Consider the following 19,302-nt stretch of genomic DNA (forward strand, 5'->3'; position numbering starts at 1 on the left):
GTCTGTGAAATAGATTTTAACATTATTAAGCTATTCTGCAAAAAGAAATAAAAAATGTCAGGTAAAACCACGTATTTCTTTTTCCTGTGCACTCTGCTAATGTTGAAGCAAGTTTGAGTTACACAGAGGTAGTCTCAGACTTTTGAAGGTTGCAATTTAAAAAATGTTGAAGCGGTTTCGAAATTTTACCCTCCGCAGACATCCCTACAATTGGCACTATATTATTTTCTGATCGGGTGCATTAATGCAGTTCTGCAAATTGTAGGTGGCCCTACGATTAGATTTGCCATCTACGAAGGTCAGAAACTATTCAATGTTAAATGGACTACTGAACAGATTTTATAATCCTGCAGGATTTTTTTTGTAGAATAAAAATGACATGTTAATAGAACAACGTGATAAAATTATTCCTATTAAAAGGTGCAACTGATAGCACAGAATAAAGAGGGACTTGGGGCCCGCGTTCGCTTGTAGCTGCTGGTGGTTCACAATGTGCGCATACGTATACATCGCAGTGCTCGTGCGCGACCTAGTCCAGGCGATCAGGAAGCGTTTGCTCGCTGCGTGTTTACTGCTCGCTAGACTGAGTGACAGGACAAGCCATTTATGGGTGGTAAATGGGGTTGGTCGATGGAAACGAGGAAGAAACGCAAGCGTGTCTGAGCGTCTCAACGCTGTTTCAGAGGCGTGCATAATTAATACGGAGCGTCATAGTACACATTACTTGGTTGAATTTCACACTGAAGCACTCGCAGTGCTTGCGGTAGGGCATGGTCAACCATAAGTGGTGCGATTGCATCCGATGGTACTCGATGTTACCGATGGCTGCATACCCTTCCTGGACATGACGTGCATAAGTGGGCGTCTTAAGACATGCTAGTGGGGGTCTGCAATCACACCGCGATCGCACGCCAAGACATAGCGGGCGTGCTAATGCCTTGCCATGCGATCGCCTGCCTTTGGTAGATTTGCATACGCTGGGTGCGTGCGAAGACATCTAGCGAACGGGTCTGACTCAGGTCCTTGGTGCAGTAGGTAGATCTAATAAATAGCTGTAGGCAAAGTATTTTATTATTTGTATGGCGACACAACAGGTATGTGTGCAGAATTGCGTAGGACAAAGTCAACATCAAACATGACAAAGGACATACGAGGTAGATGGTTGGCGACAGACATGAGTCAGAAGACAGCGAGGTCCCCGTCTGTGGGAGTTTACATTGGGAGGGGGAGGGGGTGTGTGAAGAGGGGCAGCAGGATTATGAGGGACAGTTTATTTTGGGGTACGGACCAGGTGGTCGGTCATTGTGGTGAGAGATCTCGATTGCAATGAGCAAAGTGTTGGTAGATAACGATGGAGCATTCAGATAAGGCAATAAAATGTTCACATGTCGGGGATCATCTAATAGATGGTGAGTTGCAGACAAAGGGCGCGATCCCAGCGAGTTAGCACTTGTTTTTAAAGCGGCAGTAAAATGTTCATGGTTAAACCAGGCTGTTTTTGACTTTTGCGTCATTCCACGGAATTTGAAACCAACGTGCAACATTTTGTTTAATTGTGGTGGAAAACATTTAACATTTATACTGAAAAAAGTGCGACCTCTCTTTGGGCTCTATTTACTACAATCCGCATATTGAATGCGGATTGTAGTGTGATATTACCGAGTGAATTCGCATTGCGAATTCAGGCAATATCACAGGGATTTACTATAAATCCCTTGCAGGGACAGATCTTGCAATAAAGCTCTGTCCCTGCGGATCCCATCCGCTCTCTAGTCGCGGTATTTTTGGAAAAAATACCGCGACTAAGAGCATGCGCATTTCCGCGACCCCCCCCTCCCTTCATTACACTTACCTGCATCCTCCTGGCCTCCGGTGATCTTCTCCGGGCTTCCCGATCAGGTGATCTCCCATACTGCACTGGGACCCGATCACCTGATGACCGGGCAGCAGTGCACTGTGGGAGACCAGCTGACCGGAGAGGAGCCATCACCGGAGGCCCGATCACCGGTCCCTGGATTCAGGTAAGTAAAAAATAAATGTTTCATTTTTTATTTTTTATTTTTTTACAGTAATCAGCTTGCGGTCTGTTTAGACCACACAGCTGATTACTGGTACCGGCTCCCACCTCTGCTCTCCCCGTTAGAGCAGAGTGGGAGCCCGGTAACCAGGGGAGACCCTGCATAACGCCACCTCCAGGTGGCGTTATTATCACAGGGCTTCCCCCGGTATTTTTTTACAATTTATTTTTAGTAACTCTGGTCGGATCACATTTCCCATTACAACTATGGGAAATGCGATCTGCTTTACTAAAAATAAGTGATACTAGGGGTTGGAGTAGAATTTTACTAATTCTACTCCAATTGCCCTATAGTAACTACAGGTGAAACTAAAATTATGTGAAAAGGGTGTGAAAACACCCTTTTTCACTTTATTTTAGTAAAAATAATGTTAATAAATAGAGCCCATAGTGGGTAACTGAAACCTCCCAACTATGTAGAAGTCCTAATCGGGACCTACACTAGGTGCGGGTCCAGGAAAGGGAGTGTGGCCTCATGCCAAGGGGCATGGAGTCATGGGACATGCCGTGTCAAAGAGCCATGCCCCCCATACTTCTCACGCTGGGGGCATGACCCCACTCCCTCTCTCCACTGTGAATAGAGGGCCTGATTCAGCAAGGATCACAGATGCTAATACGTAAGCAGACGGCCGATGATTGCTTTCCACGTATGCGTCGCAGTGTGCGTGCACAAGCGACTCACTGTGAACCGGAAATCGATTGCAGAGATCATGCAGATTCATTGTAAAGTGATTGGCGGTAAGCGCCGTTTGTGGGTGGTCACGGGGAGTGGTCGGCCGAATGTGCAGGTGTGCCAGTGCGTTTGAACGCTGTTACAGGCAGCGTGCATAAATTAGGCACTACGATGGCATACCCAGCTTGAGTGTTCACTGCCTATGGGAAAGTTATCAATTGTGCGAATGGCTCCGATGGTAATTGAATCACGCACTATATGTAACTTAAAAGGTCCATTGTGTATTTATTAACTTATTCTGAATGAAACTACGCCATCAAAAAATACCTAGTTGTATTCTGGGTATATTGTGTATCAGAATAGATTATTATTATTATTATTTGCGGGCCTGGTGCAGACCCCCCTCTCCGTATGCCCTCACACGGTGGCGAGGCCACAATCGTCAGTGATAACAGCGATGCCTGGAGCATCCTGATAATGCTCCGGGGAGCCGAAAGTGCAGCGGTGTGACGTCTGAAGCTCCAGGTGGCACTGCTACATAGATTCTGCATAGATTCTGGCTGCAGGGTGCCATTCGAGACCACCTGCTAGCCAGATGAGGCTAGCAGAAAAAAGATCTGAAGGCCAGACCAAATGATTCCGCGGGCCTTATACGGCCCCCGGGCCTGAGGTTCCCCATCCCTGCCCTAGGGGGACTTAGGGTTAGGCACCCCCATTGAGGATTAGGTTGGGTGCGGGAAGGGGGGTTAGGTTTAGGCACCCCCAGGGGGGGATTTAGGGTTAGGCACCACCCCTGGAGTTTTAGGGTTAGGCACCACCAAGGGTGGGTTAGAGTTAAATGGGGAGGGGAGGGTTACCCTGCTTACCAACCGGCGTCGAGATTCTGAAGAGTCGGGCTTCCAGGGTCATGATTTGAACCCCTTCAGGCATCAGTATTTCAATCCCATTCCTCAGGAAATACTTTCCAACAGCCACATACATGACCCTTTGACATATCTGCCAACAGTCTGGCTTTACCCTTCGGGCTGAGCGAGCCAGTTTGGCACAGTGGGGGTGTGGCAAAGGGCGTGCATGAACGGAGGCGGAGCGGGGGGGGGCATGACTGCGCAAATGAGATTACCGGCATTCTGCAGCAGGGGGCGGGTCCACAATGACGAATCATGTCATCAGCTGCCCCGGACCCCCCACTTGTATTCTATAGTTGGGCAGTGGCGGTAGGATGCAGAAAGATGGCGGCCAGCCGGGAGACATTTTCTCTGAACCTTCCGGAAGAGTAGGCAAGTTTGCCCTTTGCACAATATCTTTCCCCCTAGATTATATGGTTTGCATATATTACTAAATCAAATTTTTGTGTGCAAAAGCAATTCACTTCAGTTTATCTAAGAAGCAAACAAAAAAATAAGATTTATTTTATTTGGTCTAATAATATAAAAAGGTCATGTACAGGAGTGAAAAGGAAGATTGCCCCCCCCCTCAGCTCTGTACCCCATAGCAGCTGCACCCCATGCACCTATGCTAATTACGCCCATAGCCTGTGAAGTGCAGACCGATACCTGAAGGTCTGTCCGATGTTTTAAAGCGGCAATAATTTAAAAGGCAAATGATTTTTAAATGATTGCCGCTTTAAAACATCAGGCAGACTCGCCGGAACTGCACCAATGAGTCTCGCAGGCTATAACATATCCCTCATGGGGTTTAAGGGAAGGAAGTGGATTTCAAGCTATAACATTCATGTTTATTCTGCAAGCGATGTTTTGCTACTGCGCATGCACGAAAAGTCCGGGAATCGATTACTGCGGGCGCAAAAGCCTAAGTGTCCTACGCCATTCGCAATTGTGTACGGCGTCACTAACAGTTGAGAATGGGTTTGCAATACCTGGGGGCGTATCAAGGTGGAGACTGGGATGCGACCTAAAGGAATCGCAAAGAGGGCCCGTTTCATGGGTGTGTTATGGGAGTGTCATGGGTGCGAATCCGCTGCTTCAGAGGCCATGTTTACTTCATTTGAGGAGAGTAGCTAGAGTAGACACTAGGCTACCTCAACTTTTGTAGGTTCGACCTATGTTGCGTCGATGTTGTTGGACCACGCAGCCTGAAAGTGGGCTCGTACACTCCATCGCACAGTGTAGCACAAAGGGAAGGCTGAGATGAGCATTTCATTATTCCCACAACCGCCATTGAGAAGTTAGAAAATCAGAAAAGATATTCCCAGAAAAAAGGAATGAAGCCAGCTGTAAGGAGAAAGAAGGAAAATGTCGTAAAATGTTTATGGACAAAGGCAAAGGCCATAAAAATGACAAAGAAAGAGAGAATGAAACAAAGGGCTCGATTCAGACCCGGACGCTAAGCCGCATACGCACGCTATGGGCGATTGTCGCCCGTCTGCACATGCGTATATATATGTCAAAATACACATGCGCGAACCAGTCACTGCGTACAGGAATCTACTTTGAGAGACAGATAGCGCCGTTTGTGGGTGGTAACGGGAAGGTGCTTGTGAACGGGGGAGAGGTGCTGCGAACGCAGGCGTGTCAGGGCATCAAAACGGAGTTTAATGGGCGTCCATAATTAGCATGGAGGCGTCATTGTACACGTCACTTGGTTGTATTTCAGTCTGCAGTGATCGCAGTGCTTGCGGCGGGGTAGGGTCTACCTCAAGCGCTGCGTGATGCTCCGATGGCTCTCGATGTTTCTGATTATTCATACACTTCCTGGAGATTGCTAAGAAAGAAAAGTGGGCGTCTTTTCACCGGCGTGCCCTCACTCTGCCGTCGCTCTCTAAAACATAGAGGTGTCCTTAAGCCAGACAGTGCAATCGCGGAATTTTCATACCCGGCCCCTGACAGCAGCGAGAGAGCGCAGCTTAGCGTCCGGGTTTGAATGAGCTCCAAAGTGAGACAGCTTAGGAATGACAGAGGAAATGTAGAGTGGCCAAGAAGTAGGATAACAATTTTTCAGAGATATTAGGTAGGTCTTTTCCAGTGACGGATTTTGCCTAGGGGCTGCAGCCCCCCAGTAAAATCCATCACCTCAGTGTAGTCAGTACAGTCCGTGACTGCACTGGCTACACTGTGACTGCTGGCAGTGGCTTCCTATTCCTCCCTCTGGGACTGTCAGTCCAGGCTGCCTCAATACCCAGAGAAGTGCGGGGAGAGGATGCCAGGGACGTTGCTTTCGCGCAAGCTCTGTCCCATCAGGCGACATTTGATACATTCTTGCGATGTATTCAAATACTGCATTGCAAATTTTGATGATACTATCACATCCCATCCGCATCTGAGATGAGGATTGTGATAAATATGCCCCTTGGTAAGGCAGCGGAGAAGGTTCTGAAACGATTAGCAGCTGTGAGCAATTTGGCGGAGAAGGTGTTTTTAGAACTACATAAAGTCAAGTAAAATGAACTCGGTGGCACAAACAATGGGCCTAATGAGGATATAGGAGTGGTAGTAACATAAGGTTACAAGTGGGTTCAATCTAAAAGATCCCAGATGGGTGGATTCCCAAAAATGATACTTAAACAAACAAAATTAATATAAAAGTGTAAATTTAATATACTTAGCTACAATTGTCGATTCATTCAGTAGATACAGCAATCACATCAGCAAAATCCAGGAGCCTTTCTCTCAGCATCTAGAGACTGGATTATTTTCAAACGGGATCTCCTGGCACTTTTGCAGTCAGTGTGGTTCCAGGAATAAGGCTACTTCCACACTGACACAGTACAGCTAATATAGGCATTTTAAAAGGTATAAAGGTCATCTTTCGCAATACACACAAATATCAACAGACAGTAGAGGGCACTGTTGCCTCAATTATGAATATAGGAATTGAGTGCATTTATGGTGTGTAGTTGAAGGTAAAACTATGTTGATACAGGATTAAGTATATGTTGTCTCATAACAATACATTTGTAATAGCTAACTAGTTAGCCTTCTAAAACATATTGACATATATTGGACTATGTCATAATCTGTATATGTTGCAAAACCGACTGAGAGCACTGAACATCAAAATGGCTTGAAAACTCTTTTTGTTACTGCTATTACACTCCACCCTTGCTCTCAGGTGATATTGCACCATGTACCTTCCAAATTTTTCCTGTGTTAGTTATCATCTAAACAGGATATGATTTAACATTTTCTACACTAGAACAAAATTTTCCCAATAACCATATGCCATATTTGATCACCAAATATATTGCTAAAATCAATATTAAAATATATCCTATTAAATGTAAAATTCCCATGAACCACCCTTTAATCTTATAATATACTAAGGTAATACACATCAGGTAAACAAACATGTATAAAACACGTTGAGTCCTCAATGGTAATTGTCCTGTGTGAGAATCACACCACATTCCAATGGATTTAAAGTCTGTATATCCCCACCTTTGCACTGTGGATGAATCCATACAATTTAACAGTCTTTCACTGTTGTCATTGGCACTGTAATATAGGGCCTCATTCAGAGGCGGTCGGAGGATGCAAGCGGTCGCTCAGAAACTGGGCAGCCGCTTGCATCCTGACCACCCGCCTCTGTTTCGGTCGTTAGGCTGTGGGCTTACACCCACAGCTCTAACGACCGCTAGGGTGATGGTCGCGATGGTCAGAGACCATCGCAACCATCGGGGCTTACGACGAGACCCTAGGGTAGGGTCTCAGTTGTCGTAAGCCCCGGAGAGCTTCTGGCTCTGTCAGAGCCGGAAGCTCTCCACTGACATCACTAGTGATGTCAATGGGGCCTCCCCCAAATGGTAGGCATTCCCATGGGAATGCCTCCGTTTGGGCTGCCACCCCCCCGGCCTGCCTTCCAAACGGGGTGAGCTGTCAATCAACATCGACAGCTCGCCCCCTTTGGAAAGAGACCCGCTACGACCGGCGCTGTCGGTCGTAGCGGGTCTCACGCATGCGCATGAAGGAGCCGGCTCCCTCGTGTGCATGCGCACTTGACAAACATCGAGGCGGCCGTGCGTTCGTAGACCGTATGGCCGCCTCTGAATGAAGGCCATAGTCTCTGATATACAGTAATATCACAAGAAAGCTTCTGTATCAAAATCCCGGAATAAACATGAGGGACGTCATTTTTCTTGATACATATCCTGAAAAAGAAAGGAAAACAGGGTGAGTCTCAATATCTAATACAATATAATACATCAGTCCTATAGATATACTTTTTCAATTTAACTGTCTCAGTGTATTTGCTTAACAACAAAATATATACCTTAACCCTTATTTAATCTTAACTAAATAAACAGAAATAAAAATTTTCTTTAATTAGCTGCTATACTGTAATAAACAGATATATATTTCCTACTATAATATCTAATCTATATGTAACATAGAAATTTACAGTTCTCTTAAACAAAACATTCACACTGCTGTTTGTGAATAGTAAGAAAATACAAATGACCCTCCAGTGTACTCTATCCTGTGTTTGTTTAAAGCTTCTCAATTGTTTGTTGTCAAACATGACAGTTTTCTGCATTGTCTCTGTCCATGGTTGGAAAGAAGGCTTTGCTTTAATGTGACATCAGCTTCATAGTTTCACAAGTCTTTGCACAATCAGTGCTGCGTCTGCGATGAATTTCACCATTCAGGCTATGGGCATGTGTATTAGCATGTACAGAGGGCGAGCGACAATCACCAATAAGTACAGTAGGTGTCCATAGCAGTGCGGCAGAATTGACTCCCCCACCTCCAGTGGGCACAGGGTAAATAAAAGCTATCTGCCACACCTGTCCTGCTCTTTCTCCTCTGTGTATAGAGCCCATGTCTTCGGTTCGCTTTTACTTGTAGTTCCATGTCAGCATCCGAGTGGTGAAGCCTTGCCCAGCTGTCTGTGCAGAAATGTCCTGTCATTCTCAGCATGGCTGATCCATCTGTGCACCACACAAGTTGCAGCTGGTGTTCCATTAATTTGGCATACGACTCTGCCACCTGTACTGGTCTCGCACCTATTTGCAGCAAAAATAATTCCTTTTCTTCGCGTGTCTGACTGACAGTCTGCAAAGATGGCAGCATTGCTGCAGCAATCAGAGCCGGCCCTAGCCAATTTGGTGCCCTAGGCAAAATTTTGGCTGGTACCCCCCAGCAGATAATTCCACCAGCAATCTAAGTGTTTATACGCGGATGTAGTTATATTGCCGGCCGTTGATATACTGCCGCTGGAATCCCGTCGCTCGGCATAATGCCGACGCCGATATCCCGAAGGAGATCAGATTACCGGTTTTGGCATCACGAATAACAGACTCCCGAACGTCCAGACCCGAATAAGTATTTTGGTTGCCTCGGGGATGGGGGGGTTAGGTTTAGGCACCCTCGGGGGGAGATTGGGGATAGGCACCCCCCGCGAAGGGTTAGGGTACATAGGCTATATATATATATATATATATATATATATATACACACCTCCCTCGGCGGCACTCAAGTAATGAAATACTGCAAAACACAGGATTGCTCCAAAATTTCGATGTATTTTACTCCATCGTAATCAGGAAGTAAAATACATCGTAACGTTGTAGCAATCCTGTGTGTTGCAGTATTTCATTACCTGAGTGCCGCCGAGGGAGGTGTATATTGTGGATTCCGTGCAGTGGGGTTCTGTCGGAAGGCACCAGGGCCTGTATTTATTTATTTATACTGTGAGTGCCGCCCGAATGTTTTATGATATATATGTATATATATATACATATATATATATATGTATATATATATATATATATATATATATATACACACATACTGTAGATTGAATATCACGATATTGTGATCCTTTCTAAGTGCCTGGAGTGCTACATCATTGGGAGTATATATATATATATATATATATATATAAAACAGATGTCTATGTCAGAACAATAGACCAGGCGGCACTCATCCGGACTTTGAAAAAATACAAACGTGGTTTATTTAGGCCTAATAAACCACATTTGTATTTTTTCAAAGTTCAGATGAGTGCCGTCTGGTCTATTGTTCTGACATAGACATCTGTTTTATGTTATTTATATCGGGAAGGCACCCCGGCATTTGAATTACTCTGTACCAAGAATGCCATTCTACATGTGTATATATATATATATATATATATATATATATATATTTATTTTATATACACATATACTATATACACTGTGATAGGATCACTGGTAAAGTGGTTTGTGGCAGGTACATTTGTCCCAGATTCCTATCTTATGTGTTCTAAACCCCCAGGAGAAAGTCTGCAGTGTAGCAGGCTTGAGTCTCGGCTTTTTGAAAAGCCGGTTTGGGACCTGGGGGTTGTGGATGAGAGGAGAGGGAGGGCTCCACCCACGGCTACTCCTGGTTTTGGTTCTCGCAGCCTGGTAACAGGCTTGTTAGGGTTCCCACCTGAGAGTGGCCAATATAAGCCTTGTGTGTTTAGGGCTGAGTGTCTCACCTGGGAGAGCAGGCAGGGAGTTTGCTCAGAGACACTTGAAAACCTAACTGTGAGTGTTGTGCTGTGCCTTTGTTGCTGGTGAGGGCATTAGGCCCTGCCAGGTTCTGGTAGTGAGGGAACCACCTGTGAAGTTAGTGCCCCGACAGGGCTAGGATCTATGTTTATGTTTTCTTTATGTTATTTCTGACATTGTACAATAAAGACTGGCGCCGACCAGCTTGTACTCGCATCCAGACTGGTGTGCTGCTTCCTTGCTGCTGTGTGTGTGTGTAAGGAAGGAGACCTCTACCCAGGAGAGGGACCCCTAATCTGACTGTGTCACAATATGGTGGAGAATGCGGGCACCCACACACACTGAAGTTGCAGCGAGAGGAAAACTTTCCGTTTAAAAATTAAAGGGACAGACACCCAATTGGTGAGTGTGGAAATAACACTGTGTCCTTGGAGTCCCATAGAGGAGGCGTCAGCCAATGCTCAGAGAGGCAAGGTTCAGCTTCCAACCTACACCCCAGGACAAAATGGAGGACATTATTAAGGCCTTGCTCCAAGCTACAGCAGCTCAGCAGGAGACAAACAGAGTTCAGCAGGAATCCACCAGGGTGCAACTGTTGGCCTTGGAGACAGCCCAGAGGCAACAACAGGTCTCCGTCGAGGAAACCCGCCAGGCCTTAGCGGAAAACAGCCGGGCCTTAGCGGAAAACAGCCAGGCCATAAAAGAGGTGGTACAGCACCTGGTCGCCCAGCCCAGAGATGTTACTACTGGTCCTCCCACCACCACTCACTCCATACGAGCCAGTCACTTCCTCCAAAAGATGACTTCGAGCGATGATGTGGAGGCCTACCTCACCGCATTTGAAAGAACGGCCGAAAGGGAGAGTTGGCCCAAGGAGCAGTGGGCAAGTCTGGTGGCACCTTTTATGTCGGGGGAGCCACAAAAGGCCTATTTCGACTTATGCCTGGCTGATGCCAAGGACTATAAAAAACTAAAACAGGAGATCATAACTCGCTTGGGAGTCACCACCTTTGTTCGTGCCCAACGGGTCCACCGCTGGGAGTTCCATATGGATAAGCCTCCACGTTCACAGATGCATGACCTCGTCCATCTGTCCTCAAAATGGCTACAGCCCGAGACGCTGACGGGACCACAGATCGTGGAAAGGGTCATGATGGACCGGTACCTGCGATCATTACCTGTGACTCTGCGCAAGTGGGTGAGCCATGCAGACCCTAAGTCCGCGGACCAGTTGGTCGAGCTGGTGGAGAGGTACGTGGCGGCTGAGGAGCTGATGAGTATGCCCCACCGAGCCCCGATGGCGCACCGGCAAACTCCCACAGACACTGGTAAGACTGTTCCAGGGGAGAAGGGTGCTGGGCGGTGGAATGTACCTAAGACTGAGGGTGTAGAACCTGGAGACAGGCCTGCCAGGCCGGGAAGGTTCTTGCCCCGTAAACGACTAGACATTAATATGACTGAGTGTTTCCGATGTGGTGGCTTCGGCCATATTGCCACTAATTGTTCACTTACAACTGAACCTATGCAATGTGATACTGCTCATGTCTACAGCAGGGGGTCTTTCTTTGCACAGATAGCCTGTACGGCTGACCGGCAGGCTGAGACTGATAAGCACATGTGTGTACTCACTGTAGATGGCAACCGAGTAGAGGCACTGTTAGACTCTGGTAGCTTGGTGACACTTATAAAAGCTGAGCTGGTGCACCCCTTGCGGCGTGAGGGGAAAACTGTTGGTGTGATCTGCATACATGGGGATACTCGATATTATGTTACTGCCGAGGTGAACATCGAGACACCATGTGGTTCTGCTATAGTTTCTGTAGGTTTGGTGCATGGTCTGATGTACGATGCAATATTGGGGAGAGACTTTGCTCACTTCTGGAAGTTGTGGGAAAGCCGTTTTGTTCCAGAGGTGAACAACCCCGATCCATTTGAGAAGGTTGTCGATGTAGTGGAGGAGGGAGTTTCTTCTGAGTCAGAGTTATTCCCTTTTTCTACTATGATTGGCGAACTAGAGAATGCGGAGCGTGACGGTGGCCCGCCAACTGATGTGCCTCCCATTGAGGTGGGAAGTGTTGTTGGGCCAGGTGATCGTCTGCCTGATTTAGAGGTCAGAAGAGAGGTCTTTGCCGTGGAGCAGTTGAATGACCCTACTTTGGTAAAAGCCAGGGAGAATGTAAAAGTAGTTGATGGTAAACCCGTAGACCCTGATAGTCCTTTGTCCTATCCCCACATGGCAATGTGGCAGGATTTGTTATATCAGGTGACTAAGAAGGGGGAAGATGTTGTGGAACAACTAATAGTTCCCAAAGCCTACAGAAGAACAGTGTTGGATCTGGCCCATGGTCATATAACGGCAGGCCATCTAGGGGTAGAGAAAACCACTGAGCGAATAATGCAGAGGTTTTTCTGGCCCGGGCTTCATAAAGAGGTATCTGACTTTTGCGCATCCTGCCCTGAGTGTCAGTATCATGCTCCCAGGCCACATTTTAAGGGTCCACTAGTTCCATTGCCTATTATAGAGGTGCCGTTTGAAAGAATAGCAATGGATTTGGTTGGACCCTTAATGAAGTCTGCCAGGGGACACCAGTATATTCTGGTAATAATGGATTACGCTACCAGGTACCCGGAAGCGATCCCATTGCGCAATACGTCAACCAAGACCATTGCCAGAGAGCTAGTTCATGTCTTTAGCAGGCTGGGTATACCTAAGGAGATACTAACTGACCAGGGTACACCGTTTATGTCCAAAGTCATGAAAGAGTTATGCCGCCTGTTCAAAATCGAACAGTTAAGAACTTCGGTTTATCACCCCCAAACCGATGGGCTGGTCGAGAGGTTTAACAAGACGTTAAACCACATGCTTAGGAAAGTGGTCGACAAGGATGGTAGGGATTGGGATTACTTATTGCCGTATTTATTGTTGGCCATAAGAGAAGTTCCCCAGTCCTCCACCAGGTTTTCACCCTTCGACTTGTTGTATGGGAGACACCCAAGGGGGTTACTAGACATTGCCAAAGAGACATGGGAGGGGCAGTCTAGTCCTTACAAAATGGTGATTGAGTATGTTTCTCAAATGCAGGAGAGAATTGCTGCGGTAGTGCCGATAGTGAGAGAGCACCTGAAACAGGCTCAACAGGCACAGCAGAGGGTATACAACCGCAATGCTCGGTTACGCAGCTTTGCTCCTGGGGACAGAGTGTTAGTATTGGTTCCCACTGTGGAAAATAAACTTTTGGCTAAATGGCAAGGGCCCTTTGAAATCTTAGAAAGAGTGGGGCAGGTCAATTACAAAGTTTACCAGCCGGGGAAAAGAAAGCCGGAACAGATATACCATATAAATCTGTTAAAGCCCTGGAAAGATAGAACGGTACTGTCGGCCGTCCGAGCCCCTCCAGTAAATCCAGGGCCCTTAGTTCCCGAAGTGACAGTGGCAAAAACCCTGTCGGCAATTCAACAACAAGAGGTCAAGGAGTTTCTGATCAGAAATAGGGTGCTGTTCTCTGACGTACCTGGGAAAACCTCGGTCATTAAACATGACATCATCACTGACCCAGGGGTTAAAGTTAATCTAAAGCCCTATAGGTTACCAGAAGCACAAAGAGAATCGGTGTCGAAAGAAATTGAAAATATGCTAGAGTTAGGGGTTATTGAAGAATCACATAGTGAATGGTCAAGTCCCATTGTGTTGATTCCAAAGCCCGACGGGAGTGTGCGTTTCTGCAATGACTTCCGAAAGTTGAACAGTGTTTCAAAATTCGATGCCTACCCGATGCCAAGAGTGGATGAACTGATTGAGAGACTAGGGACGGCAAGGTATTTAACCACTCTTGACCTAACCAAAGGGTATTGGCAAGTACCGTTAACCGAGAGCGCCAAACAAAAGACAGCTTTTTCAGCGCCAGAGGGCTTGTTTCAGTACAAGATGTTGCCCTTCGGGCTACATGGGGCACCTGCTACCTTCCAGAGAATGATGGACAGGATTCTAAGGCCCCATTGACGGTATGCGGCTGCTTATCTGGATGACGTGGTCATTCATAGTCCTGATTGGCAGTCTCACTTACCCAGGGTACAAGCAGTGTTGGACTCCATCTATAAGGCAGGTTTGACAGCCAACCCAAAAAAGTGTTGTCTAGGCATGAAGGAAGTAAAATATCTGGGATACACCATTGGCAAAGCCTCAGCTCAATAAAGTTGATGCCATACAAAACTGGCCACGGCCTCTGAATAAGAAGCAGGTGAGAGCCTTCTTGGGAATTACGGGGTACTACAGGAGGTTTATACCCAACCTTGCCACCATGGCAGTCCCACTGACTGACCTGACCAAAGGCAAACAAAAAGTCATGGTAGAATGGAGTCCTGAGGCAGAGAAAGCTTTTCAGGAGTTGAAAGTAGCGTTGTGTTCCCAACCAGTCCTGATGACTCCTAATTTTGAAAGGGAATTCATAGTACAAACCGATGCATCAGAAGTAGGTATAGGAGCGGTCCTGTCCCAGAACAAGGAGGGTGAGGAACACCCTATTTTCTATCTTAGCAGAAAGTTGAATGTACATGAGAGAAACTATGCCACAGTGGAGAAGGAGGCGTTGGCCATAAAGTGGGCGTTAGAGGCTCTCAGGTACTACTTGGTTGGAAGAAAGTTCAAATTGATCACTGACCATGCCCCTTTGAAGTGGATGTCCGAAAATAAGGACGCTCTTTGTGGTCTGTTGACGCCTCTAAGCCTGAACGAGCGAACAAAACCTGCGGCCGCTATTTTGATAAAAACGCCCCCTGGCCGCTCGCATACCCACGTCATCTCCGCTATTTATTTGATTAATCGAGTACATGGAAAGGCATCTGAACTGCTCGCAGTGCTTGTGGTTGGATTTTCCTACCGCAATCATGCGAACAGTTCAGGCTAAGAAACAACCAAGTGACGTGGCCGATGACGCTGCTTTGTTAATTATGCACACCCTTAAAACGCCCGTTTTGACCTTTTGGCTCGCCTGCGTTTGGATCACCACTCCCCGTTTTCAAGCACCTTCCCTTGTTACCACCCACATACGCCTCATTCTGTCACTCAAATTAGCAGGCACTCGCTATTTTGCGAGCACATGAATTTCGACCACACTGACTGGTTCGCGCATGCGTATTACGAGCCGTACGCATGCGCAGTTGTGCGAGCATCGCTCGGAGTGAACGAGCGGCCGCTTACGAGCGGCTCTGAATCAGGCCCTCTATCGGTGAGACAAGCTTTCTTAACACTGCATTGTTCTGCATAGGTTTTATGCTCCTTCTCTCTTCCCAACATATATGGGTCTACGCAAAATTTCACTGTTTTTATTCTCAGGCAGTGAAAAACCAACATTATGCTTTCTCTGGAAATCAGCTAGCTGAACTTCCAATTCATCTTTTAGCATATTTGCATATTTCTTAAAAATCTTAAAATGCATTATTCTTGTTTGTTTCAGTTACACAAACACAAAGACAGTAAACAGACAACATACAGATATACTGTGACGTACAGTATACACTCTGTGACTGATCAGGTCACACCTCCCTCATTCAATTATGAGACAGAGGATTTTTTATGGGTTTGCACCTCCCTTGTTAAATCTAACTAAAGGTGTTATAGTTCTGATTGGTTAGATGTATTTACAGGCAGTTTCCATCATGTCAGCCCAGGGTCCGAATCTAGTCAGCCATGAAGGAAAACTTGCCCTCTTTCTCTTACTGAATAATCGCTTAAACATTTTGTTACACAATACAGTATACAGTACTTTTCTGGGGGTTCAAACGGGACCTCCTGGCTGGCTCACCAAATGTTACAAGTGGGTGGGTTCAATCTAAGAGATCCCAGATGGGTGGATTCCCAGAAATGATACTTAAACAAACAAAATTAATATAAAAGTGTAAATTTAATATACTTAGCTACAACTGTCGATTCATTCAGTAGATACAGCAATCACATCAGCAAAATCCAGGAGCCTTTCTCTCAGCATCTAGAGACTGGATTATTTTCAAACGGGATCTCCTGGCACTTCTGCAGTCAGTGTGGTTCCAGGAATAAGGCTACTTCCACACTGACACAGTACAGCTAATATAGGCATTTTAAAAGGTATAAAGGTCATCTTTCGCAATACACACAAATATCAACAGACAGTAGAGGGCACTGTTGCCTCAATTATGAATATAGGAATTGAGTACATTTATGGTGTGTAGTTGAAGGTAAAACAATGTTGACACAGGATTAAAGTATATGTTGTCTCATAACAATACATTTGTAATAGCTAACTAGTTAGCCTTCTAAAACATATTGACATATATTGGACTATGTCATAATCTGTATATGTTGCAAAACCGACTGAGAGCACTGAACATCAAAATGGCTTGAAAACTCCATTTTTGTTACTCCTGTTACACATTCTTATGTTGCTCAGACATTGTATATACTACTCCAGGTAAGCATGATGAAATTACAATTTGGGAAAATGGTACCAGAAAGCGTGCTCACAAACAGGGCTGTCATCAGGGGGGGACTGCCGGAACTGGAGTCCCAGGCCCGGACAGAAGGGGGAGCTCCTGCTGCCAATACCTGGAGAGCTGCACAGTGCAGGAACTCCTGGATGCCATGGAAGCATTGGCCTCTGGGCGCTAGCTGTCAAATGGACACAGAGAGTTCCTTCCATAATCACTGCCTGCACCCTGCTGATCACTGCAGCGGCGTAGGCAGTGTTTAAAGATGGAACTGTGCTACCCATTTCTGTGGGGTCCGTCTGGATAGCTGCTTGCCTGCGGCTGCCTGGTGCAATAAAGTTTTTTATTAAATTGAGACAAGGTGCAAATGACATCATGACATCACGTGCACCTCACCACTGACAGATGAGCTGGCCGCAGCGCGAAGACGAGCAGCCAGAAGACACAGAAGAAGTTAAGTGTATTTCTGCTGCAGGGGGCTGACTGGAGAGACAGAAGGAGTGTTGGCTGGGGAGACAGAAGGGATGCTGGCTGGGGAGACAGAAGGGATGCTGACTGTAGAGAAGGAAGGGGTGCTGGCTAGGGAGGTAGAAGGGGTGCTGGCTGGGGAGATGGCAGGGGTGCTGTCTGGAAAGATGGAAGAGGTGCTGGCTCGGATGACAAAAGGAGTGCTAGCTGGAGAGACAGAAGGGGCGCTGGCTGGGGAGACAGAAGGGGTGCTAGCTGAGATGAGCTGGCCGCAGCACAAAGACGAGCAGCCAGAAGACACAGAAGAAGGTAAGTGTATGTCGGCTGCAGGGGGCTGACTGGAGAGACAGAAGGAGTGATGGCTGAAGAGACAGAAGGGGGCTGGCAGGAGCTGGAGAGACAGTGCAGGGCTGGAGTTGCAGAAGCACGGGGGGGAAGAGGAGCTGCCTATTATGTAAGTCCCGGGCCCCACAATTTCTGATGGCAGCCCTGCTCACAAATACTTCCTTACAATGAACATGAAAGAGGCACATCCTTTGTTCAAAGCAGAGAATCATAAGACATAAGCAATGGATCAAAGTTTTGCAGTCTTAGGGGGCAATTCAATTAAAAGGCGCCTAAACTAATGGGCACCCGACAGAGCAATTCAATTGTTGCTCTGTGCGGGCGCGCACAGCTGCGATTGATCAGCCTTCTGAGGTGGCGGGCAGAAATGTTGAGGTAAGTCGGCCCAAAAGCTGGACTTTAGACAGGGTTAGCTGCTGTACATGGCTAAACCCCATGCTTTTGGGCACGCACATGCAGCATGGGTGCTTAAACATATCAATAATTGAATTGCTGCATTGGGCGCCCATTGCGTTTGGGCACCCAAAAACACAATTTAACCCTATCAAGAAACACACATTGATGAATAGGCCCCAAAGTAAGAAAACCTCAGAAAACTATATATAAAAAAACCACTAAGGCCCAAGGATTCATTCAGACCTCTCGGATATAAAGTACCCAAAGCATAGATCCAATGGGTTTCCAATTGTAATCATTTTTCTGCACTATCCCCTATCCTCAGAGATACTGGGACCTGATCAATTATTCTGTAGCATAATGCAGCCATATTGTGCTTAGCCAAGGCAGAATGCCCAGCCACCGATTATTCACTGTGGCCTGTATGAATGGCTGCCCTTATGGCTGAGCTATGCTGAGACATGCATTCCTTAAACTGTATCTCTGTCTTGCCCACGTAGTGCATACCACATGGGCAAGACAAGAGGTTCACCACAAATTTGGAACTGCATGTGAGAGGGCGGTTAATTTTTAACACTTTCCCAGAGTAAGGGTGGGAGAACTTATTACCTGCTATCAAATAACAACAGGTTTGACAACCAATACAATTAAAACAGCCATTTTTCCGTTGCAGAAAATGTGTGGCAGTGGGCACAATGCCTGTCACATCCGTTCTAACAACAATATATTTGATATTGCTTCCTCTTGTATAACTGGGCATTAATTTGGTTTCTTTCAAAGATGATAATTCAGAGTCAGTAGTTATTACTGGCCGAAGTTGTTTGGCTCTCCCTGAAGTATATCTATTTTTATTGTTGCATTGATCCACCCAAGGTATGCATTGTGTATTTGATTTACGTACAGAATGTTTAAGGATATCTGCTCTATCCAATTTAAAAACTTTCTGTTTAGCTTTATTAAGATCCTTAAATTTGTACCCTCTCTGTAAAAATGTATTAACTATCATAGCTGCTCCTTTATTTGAATTTGGTCACTGGTGGATACGACGCACCCTTTAAAATCGGGAGAATGGAAGGCCCCTGTCACGCTCGGGCAATAGGAATACCTCTGTTGAGGTCTACAACCAGGGGGTTAAGATAACCTGTGAGTTAAATGATGGGGAAGACAATGACTAAGGGCTCTATTTACTACAATCCGCATATTGAATGCGGATTGTAGTGTGATATTACCGAGTGAATTCGCATTGCGAATTCAGGTAATATCACAGGGATTTACTATAAATCCCTTGCAGGGACAGAGCTTGCGATAAAGCTCTGTCCCTGCGGATCCCATCCGCACTCTAGTCGCGGTATTTTCGGAAAAAATACAGCGACTAAGAGCACGCGCATGCGCCGACCGACCACCGCTACTACCCCCCCACCGACGCTAAGCCCCGCCCCCCAGCGCTAAGCC

The sequence above is a fragment of the Taudactylus pleione genome, unplaced genomic scaffold (assembly GCF_031769625.1).
Source record: "Taudactylus pleione unplaced genomic scaffold, aTauple2 ptg000360l, whole genome shotgun sequence".
Classification (NCBI taxonomy): Eukaryota; Metazoa; Chordata; class Amphibia; order Anura; family Myobatrachidae; genus Taudactylus; species Taudactylus pleione.